Genomic DNA, 8815 nt, shown 5'->3' on the forward strand with positions numbered 1-8815 from the left:
CATAAGTCTGCTGCTCTGTATGGAGGTTTGCAGCCTACCACGCCACCCACTGCCCCTGCAGTTCCAGCCCAAATAGGACAAACTTTGCTCCACCATTCCAGGGGTATGCTTGCATCATCGCCAACAGCAGAGGTGCCGGGCAGACTGACCGAACAGCCATCTCGACCTGATCGCTTACAGGATAATCGTTTGTGGTCATCAGGATTGGTGAGCGGACACATGCCCAAAGTCCTATTGCCAGCCACTAGCACATCACGTTCAAGTCTGATACTGTATAACGTGTTCAGATTGCCAGGAGGATCGGTCATTGGTTAGAAGTCAGTGCAAAGCTACTTGGTCTGACTACTTTTGCCATACTTTAGGGACCCTTTGCTTCTCTGAGCTCCAACTGCCAGCGAAGATAATTACTAGGCCTTCTAGTCAGAACACTACCCTTTTGCTCTTGGGGGGGGGGGGGGGGGGGGGACCTTTACCACTCAATCGGATTAGAGGTACTATAGGCCAGCCCGGGTTTTCCCTTTAGTAGTAGTACTTACATCAACTAATGACCCTTTGAAAATCCGTGTCCTTAATGCCTGTTACTGTATTCTATTTGTTATTGCATTAAATTGCTCTGAGTGTTAACTCAACTGAGTCTTGGTTGCCGTTTCTCCAGGACTTGGCTGATTTGATATTTGTACATTGCCTCTGAGTAAGTAAAACTAAGGGCTGAATTCAGTTTGCATTGTCGGTGCCTTATTTTAAAAAAAAAAAAAAAAAACCTCCTCAAAAGGGTAACGTACAGCAAAACGTTTGGGGACCACAATAGGGTAATTTTGGTTGTTTCCATTCCTTACAGGAAACCCTTTCGAAATAAGGCACATAAGGAAAACACATTTGGAGGAGTACGATGTGACTTGTGCGTACCAAACGACACAGCCATGCCCGTGGCTAAATCAGCCACACCCTTTATTTTTAAAGTCTCACGCACTGCAGTGAAAAGTGCCTCTACCAGCACTCATTTACTGCTGCGACCATGTAGGAATCATCCTCACTATCTGATGGATTAGGGGGTGCGATATTAAGTCCCTGGACTGGTCACATTCACAGCAGCATCAGGCTCAGAATCCGATGAGAAAGCCCGAGCAGGAGAAGGCGGGGAACACTTCCTTCTGGGCCTTTGCCCACACACCCCTGGAACACTAAGGACTGCAGGACCGCCATCAGTGCAACCATGGAAAGGTGGGGTTCTGAGGGACCTGCCACCTCCATGAGGGGGTGGGGGGGTCAGTGAGGGAGATGTGACCGAGGCTCCATAAGGACAGGAAGACCTCACAGTACAAAAACAATCTTAGCACCACTAAAGGATCCCCTCAAGGCTCAGGGTACCTATAAGCAGAGAGATAACAGGGACCCCCAAAGACACCCTACCGCTCGGAGGAGCACCGAGAATTCAAACCCATCATCATGGAGAAGCTTTAGTTGTCTCCAGCATCTCCCAGACTAAGGGAAAATGGCCCCCATGACATCTGACTACACAAACATGGCTGCCACCCAGAGACCAGCCAGACTAAGGTAAAATGGCCACCATTAGCTACAAACACTGAAGCATGCTGCCGGTGTAACATTAAAAAAATCCTACCTCGTGAAAATTCCCTACCCTCGTCACTTCCTGTGCACATACGTCATGGAACAGCTGAGCAGCTTACCACTGTGCATGATCAGAGCTCCAGGGGTAGCACCTACATCATTGAACAGCTTACTACTGCGCATGCTCACAGCTCCGGAGGGTAGGGAATTTTCACAGGGTAGTGTTTTGTAACGTTACACCGCATCAGCTGTTGCCGCGGGTACATTAAATCATCTCCGCTCCTACCACTGACTTCCTGATCTCGGCTACTAAAATGTAAAAGCGGCGGGTGTTTGAAAATATAGATCACGGAGATCTCGGCTCTGTGAGTTATATTTTCATAGACGCGCCGCCGCTTTTACATTTAGTAGCCGAGATCAGGGAAGTCACAGGGGTAGGAGCAGAGATGATTTAATGTACCCGCAGCAACAGCTGATGCGGTGTTCCGTTAAAAAAACCCTACCCCGTGAAATTTCCCTACCCTCCGCAGCTATGAGCATACGCAGTGGGAAGCTGCTCAGCTGTTCCATGACGTAGGTGCACCGGAAGTGACGAGGGTAGGGAATTTTCACGGAACACCAGGATGGCTCCTGCACCCTCTGCAAGGGCCCCTCCCCTTGAAGGTAGGACAAACATTTAGGGGAGACACTGCTGTGCACACTGCAGTGTGGGTATAGTGGAAGGAAGGGGGGGGGGGGGTCGTAGTGCAAACAGCAGGGCATGCACCTAGGAGTCTCCTACACTGGTGACCCCCTCTAGACTACCAGGGCAGGACACTATCCCAGGACCATTACAGAAAAGATAGCAGGGGGGGTATCCAGAGGGGTCTCTGCTGCATTCTCTGGCCTGGGATGCCCCACCAGCCTCTAGCTGGAGACTGGAGTGGGGGAAGCCCAGCTCAGTGAGGGATTTAAGGATGGGAGGAGGCCATCTGACCATCCCTGGAGGTTACCTGCGTCCATCTCCAAAGTAAACCACCAAAAAGGTGAGGGGGGGGGGCGGACTGTACTTACCCTTCCATGATGCAGGAAATTTTCCAGACAGAATGCCGCAACTGGAGTAGGGAAGCTGTCAGCCAAAAAACGCTGTGACTTGGATCCAAGCACAGTGGTATGCAACCATGCGAGAAGTTTAACTCACGAGCCAGCCTCCGTCCGTGAGGATATGTCGCAGCGGACCTAGCAGTCTGCACGCGCTCACTCGCTGTGGGGGGGGGGGGTGGGGGAGAGAAGAGAACCACTGGCTCTAGATTATCCAACCCGTCGCCCAGCCTGGCAGTTGTAGATCTTCAGAGAGCAAAGCAAAAAAAAAAAAGTAAGGAAGGAGAAAAATGCTGGAACCAGAGATCCCAGCCGGGAGCCTAGGTCCTGACTAGAGACAGATTAAAAACTGATTACCTAGAGCAGAGAGGTGGGTTATATACCAGCTGGGGACAGCCCATGGGCGTAGCCAGGTTTTTTCTTTTGCCTAATCCTACTCCTGGAGGGAGGCAATATAACCCACTAGTTATGATTTATAGAGCACTGTGTTCGTCGATGAACGAAAGAAAAATCCATAAAAAAATAAATAAAAACTCAGTGCCTATAGCCGAGTGTGGGTTTTTAACCTCCAGGACTGCCCATAGGTGTAGTCAAGCTTTTTCCTGCCTAGTGTCCTACTCCTGTAGGGGGCAGTATAACCAATGGTTGAAGAATCAGGAGATGTGTCAGTCAATGAACGAAAGCGAAAACAGCAAAATTCCACAAACGAGCGTTGTCCGTATAACACTTGTGCTCCCCCCTGTGTAGTTGAACTCGCCAGATGGATCTCCCCATTCAAGGGGTAACTTACAATCTCAAAACCAATGACTGAATATTCCCACGAATGCCTGTATCCTTATCACAGTTTGCCTCAGTGGTAATAAGCAAAAAGTAATAGGAGAGTGTGAATACCGTTACCCGCATTTATTTAAAAAGCAAATATTGCACATCAAGATAAACAAATTGGCGTTCGTATGTTTAAAAAAAAAAAAAAACTCCGGACTAATTACCTATTAACTTGATTTCCAGTCATCTTCCAGGACAGCTTAATTGATATAGACTCCTCCCACCTACCACAGTAAATACAATCCACATTAGTTTAAATACAGGTGAGGCAGATCTCCCTCAGTAATAACAAAATAACCAAAGGCCCATTAAACCTCACACCTACCACCCATAATACAACATCCTAGATAGCGCGGGAAGCCGCACCGTCCAGGATGGCTTAATTGAGAACATAATAGAAACCATAACTGCTTGGGCAGGGACTACAGCCTGCAGCACTTTTCTCCCAAAAGCCTGGTCACTATCCAAAAGAAGATCGAAATCTGCAAGGCAGCCACATGGTCAAGCATTACCGTCGATCGGGGTAGCTCCTCCCTTATAGCCCAGGATGTAGCCAGAGCTCTAGTGGAGTGGGCTTTGAGGGGAGCTTAAAGCCCCACCGATGCATATGTCTCCATGATGGCCGCTTTTCTAGCGATGGTGGCTTTAGAGGCAGCGGATCCTTTCTTATTTCCTGAGAAAAGCAGGAACAGTTTTAGTGGTTTTCCTCCAGTCTTTCCTTGGGATTGCTGGCTTGACCGCAGAAAGATGGGATAAAGATCTCTTGTGATTGATGAAAAGTCATAGATCCTTTGGGAAGGAAATCTGGATCCAGTGAAAACCTATCAGGAAGAATGGAACAGTGGTTCTGCTACAGACAAGGCTTGCAGCTCGCCGACTCTCCTGGCCGTGACCAGAGCTACTAAGAGCACTGTTTTGTAGGTCAATAATTTTAAAGTACTCGTCTAACAGATCAAAAAGGATGTCTCGAGAAACTCAGCAGCACCGTAGACAGATCCCAAAGGGGAAATCTATTGAGTCGCGGGGCTTGGCTCCTGGAGATGGCCTTAATAAATCTTTTAATTAGCACGTGTTCTGCTAATTTGAAGTCTAGAAAAACTGGACAGTGCCGCCACCTGAACTTTTAGGTATTGGGGGCTAAGCCTAATGCCCCGTACACACGTGCAGATTATCTGAAGACTTTGGTCTTACCAAATTGAAAGTGTTTAGGTTTGACCTCATATTATATGGTTGTTAAGTCTGCAGACAAAAGTCTTCAGATAATCTGCACGTGTGTACGGGGCATAAGTCTGTCGTCATGAGAATTACTACAGAATTTCTCTATGTGCTTGAGCCCAGGGTATTGCTGGGATAGCTGCTGTCATCAGCCCCAATAACCCAATTTCCCTGATTGATACCGCTTGTCTCAGATGGAGATTTCCACCTTCAGCAGTTTTCCTCTGTGGAAGCAAAGACGTATTTGCCAACAGTTGAGAATGTAACCCAAGAAGACAAACTTTGCGTAGGTTGCAGGTTTTCCATATTTATAATCCGTAGATGTTTATCATAGTGGCTAGATTTTTCTCCAGCTCTACAGGCGACTCTGCAATTAACAGATCGTCTAAGTAAACAGATCATCTAGGTAGGGTATTATCTGCACCCCTGCAGTCCTCAACCCCTGCAGGGCTTCTGCTAGAAACTGGTTTGGCATCAGCACCCAGGATCTTCACCAAAACGGAAGAGCATTGAACTGAAACCAGAGTGTCTGTTCTGGTCCTTTTACTGCAAACCTGAGAAAGGGAGCAGTCCCTTCTCAGGATATGCATCCTTTAGATCGATCGTTGCCATATAAAGGTTTTTGAACAGCTCTTGGAAATATAATTTCCATCTTGAATTTCTTGTAGACTTCTTTTAAATTCAGAATTAATCTGTATTTTCCTGATGTCTTTATTCTGACGAATACGTGCGAAAAGAATCCGCCCCCTCCCCCGTAGCCTCAAACTCGAGGAATGGGGGAAATGACCCTATGATCCAGAAACTCCTGGATAAGACCCGTTATGGCCGTCGTGATTGGGTCTGAAGGCAGCGAGCTCACCAAAAACCAAACGGAGTACTTGACAAAACTCTATTCTGTATCCATTTTGGATCAGATCCAGAATGAATTTGTTGGTCGTAACCCTTTGCCAAAAGGGTAGGAAGGCCCCCAGCCTCCCTCCTACCCTGCAAAGGGAGTCATAGGCTTTTGTCCTTGGTTTGGGAAGTATTAAACCAAAAATCCTCCTCGACCTTTGCCCTTCCTTTGTTGCCAGGGCCTGCTTTGGTCCCTTCTGGCTGCGCCTTTGATTATTCTTCCTGAAAGGATGAAAAGGCTTATTGAACTGCTGTTTCTTTGGATTTGGAAAGCCTCTGATCTGCTGACTTCCCCAATCCTGAATCTAAATCTTCCAGAAGATTAAGCCCCCACCCCTAAAATGGTAATGAACACAACTTGGCCTTAAAAGCTGCGTTCCCCGTCCAGGCTTCAAGCCAGATTGTACATTGCTCATTAACTAAGCCAGATGAGCAATGTGCTGAAAAATCTAATAAGAGTCCGCTATATAGGCAACGCCTTGTTAAGGCTGGCAAGTGAGTCCAGAATTTCCTCTTTTGGACTGTCTTGTTCCAGGAGGATTTAATTGTTTCAACCAGAGGTCCAGTGTCCTCACAACACAAGTGGACCCAATGGCCGGTTGAAAATTGGTTGCCCCCACATCCCATGCTTTCTTCAGATGCCTCCCGCTTTCCTATCCAGTGCATCTTTTAGCGCCCCTGCATTTTCAAAAGATAGGTCAGATTTTCTGGCTACTTTTGACAATGTTGCATCCAGGTTGGGGCATTTCTCCCACAGTGCCGAGTCTTCTTCCTTGAATGGAAATTTTTTCAGATTTCTGGGGAAAAAAAAATTTCCGGCTCTCTTCATTCTTGCAAAATAGTATCTGAGCGTAGCATGCACAGGGAATGTTCTGACCTTTCCCTTTTAAACCTGCATACAGTTTGTCGTGTACCGACAGGCTTAGGCTCTTTTTCCTCTAGCTCCAGTGTATCATATGATTTTTAGTAAATCTGTTTTGTCAGAGGGGAAAAAAAAAAAACTTGGTATCAGACTAGCTTAGTCTTCCCTAACTTCACTGGAGTTTTCCTCTAATTGTTCCAACACCCCTTGTTCTACCAGAACTGGAGCGCATTGAAGGGCCTGTGGAGCCATGCCAGTGCCTGAAGTACTAGGCTGCGATGCATCCGCTGGGCCAGACTCTTGAAAGGAACCTGAATGTCTTGAAATATTTTTAACCATTTCTGAATTCATGGTGTCAATGAATTTTCTAAACAGCACGACTTTTTTTTTTAAGTTAGGGCATCAATACAATCCTGGCATAACACTTTTTCCAGGTTGAAGACATTTGTTTGCACAAGGCACATTTCTTTCTGGGGACCTCCCGCAAGACTGCACCATCTTTCTCTTTGTGGCTCTTGCCCTGCAAGGCACAAGCAAACCTCAGCGGTAAAAAACAGCCCCGTGCAAAATAAAGACAAGACATACAGGGGAACAGAAGCATCACCGTGCCACCACCCCAGCTGCATAAAAACGCAGCCCCCACTAGTGCCCCTCCACCAGTGATGAGTAATAAAGTAGATGACCCCCATCACTCCTTACCTTAGGGCCAGGATCCGCCAGCGTCCCCCAATCCACTTCCTCTTCAGCAGCCTTCATAGATGTGCAGGGAGCAGAGGCTGCTGTGTCCTACAAGTGCCTTAGTGTTAAGGCACCACCCTTCGTTCAGTGTCCATCCAGGGGGGTTCTGGCCCAGACCTGTGGATTGGAGCTGGGCCCATACAGCGGCTTCTGTCCTGCTGTGAGGCCAGTCCTGGATTTGGCCACCAAGAAATTCATAATTCCCTCCACACCAGAATCCAAGATGGCGGACGAGTCACTTCCGCCCCGCCAATCGTAACATCACATCCGCTTTCTTCCATGAGGGCGGAAGACACGTCGGACTGGTGTCTGCCCATCTAACCCAGCTTACACCACCAGGAGAGCGCCCCCACAAAGACACCACTTTGGAAACCTGCAGACTCTGCATCCTCGGAGGACCCACCACAGGACAAACTAGAGGGAGAGGGGTCTCTCCAACTCCCCGCCCCCTTTCCGCTCCAGTGGTACCTGCCTCTCACCTGTATTTAAACAAATGTGGATTGCGTTTCCTGTGCTAGGACACTATCTCAATTAGGCCGTCCTGCAAGAGGACTTGGGAAAATTAAATATTGCACATACATCAAGATAAAATAAATATCAGCGTTCGTATGTATAAAGTCGGGAGTGTTTTTTTTAAACTTACGAACGCCAATTTGTTTTATCTTGATGGGCAATATTTGCTTTTAAAATAAATGCGGGTAATGGTTTTCACACTATAGGAGGCTCCTAATACTTTTTACAAGGATACAAAGGCATTTGCAGGGATATTCACAGTCATTGTTCAAGATTGCGGGCTATTCCTTAAATGGAGAGATCCATCTGGCGAGTGCAAAATTCACACAAATTAGTGTTGTCCTTTTAACACTCATGCTCTCCCCCCCCCTATGTAGTTGCAGTTTTTTTCACTCCCTTGTCTTCAAGGACTTTATGATTTCCCCAATGGACTATGTTATATTACAGCACATTTCACTCACTTTGAGGTTTAAATACTCTATTAATGTTGTGCACGTTTGGGATATATTTGTTTTCTGGCTATTCACTTTGATGTTTTATGGCACATTAATGGTTTCAGTATTACACTTTTTTTGCATAACATTAGCAGTGCCACACCCACTTTTCCCCTTTTTTACTTAGTGTGCCAAAAGAAATCTTGTGTACATCGGGAGCTGTGCAACTGGTGCCATGCTGACCACGTGCATTACCACATCTGCCATATCATGGACAGCAAGTTAGACCAAAAGAGCAAACGTAAAATATGACATGAAACTGGCCAAATCTGCCACAGACATTTGACATGATTCAGCAAGTTTATGGCGATGCTGCAATTGAGTCGTTAGAGGCATTTTGAGCGGCACGTGCAACTGTTCCGACACTCATGCACAAGTTGCAGAATGGTTGAGCATATTGAAGGTGTTCCTGATCTCTCATCTTCCAGTGAGATTTTTCCACTCTTGAAGCACGGGTGCCAGTCAAAAAAACTGCAAATGACTCATTGCAGACTCGCTGTAAACTTGCTGAATCAGGGCAAACCTCTATGGCAGATTTATACCACCTCATATGTACACAGAAGTGAAAAGAAATGCAAGCACTGCACCAGGAGCAGCAATGCCAATTTTGAAGGAATGCACTATA

The sequence above is a fragment of the Pelophylax lessonae genome, assembly GCF_965119305.1.
Source record: "Pelophylax lessonae genome assembly, chromosome: 13".
NCBI classification, from domain to species: Eukaryota; Metazoa; Chordata; class Amphibia; order Anura; family Ranidae; genus Pelophylax; species Pelophylax lessonae.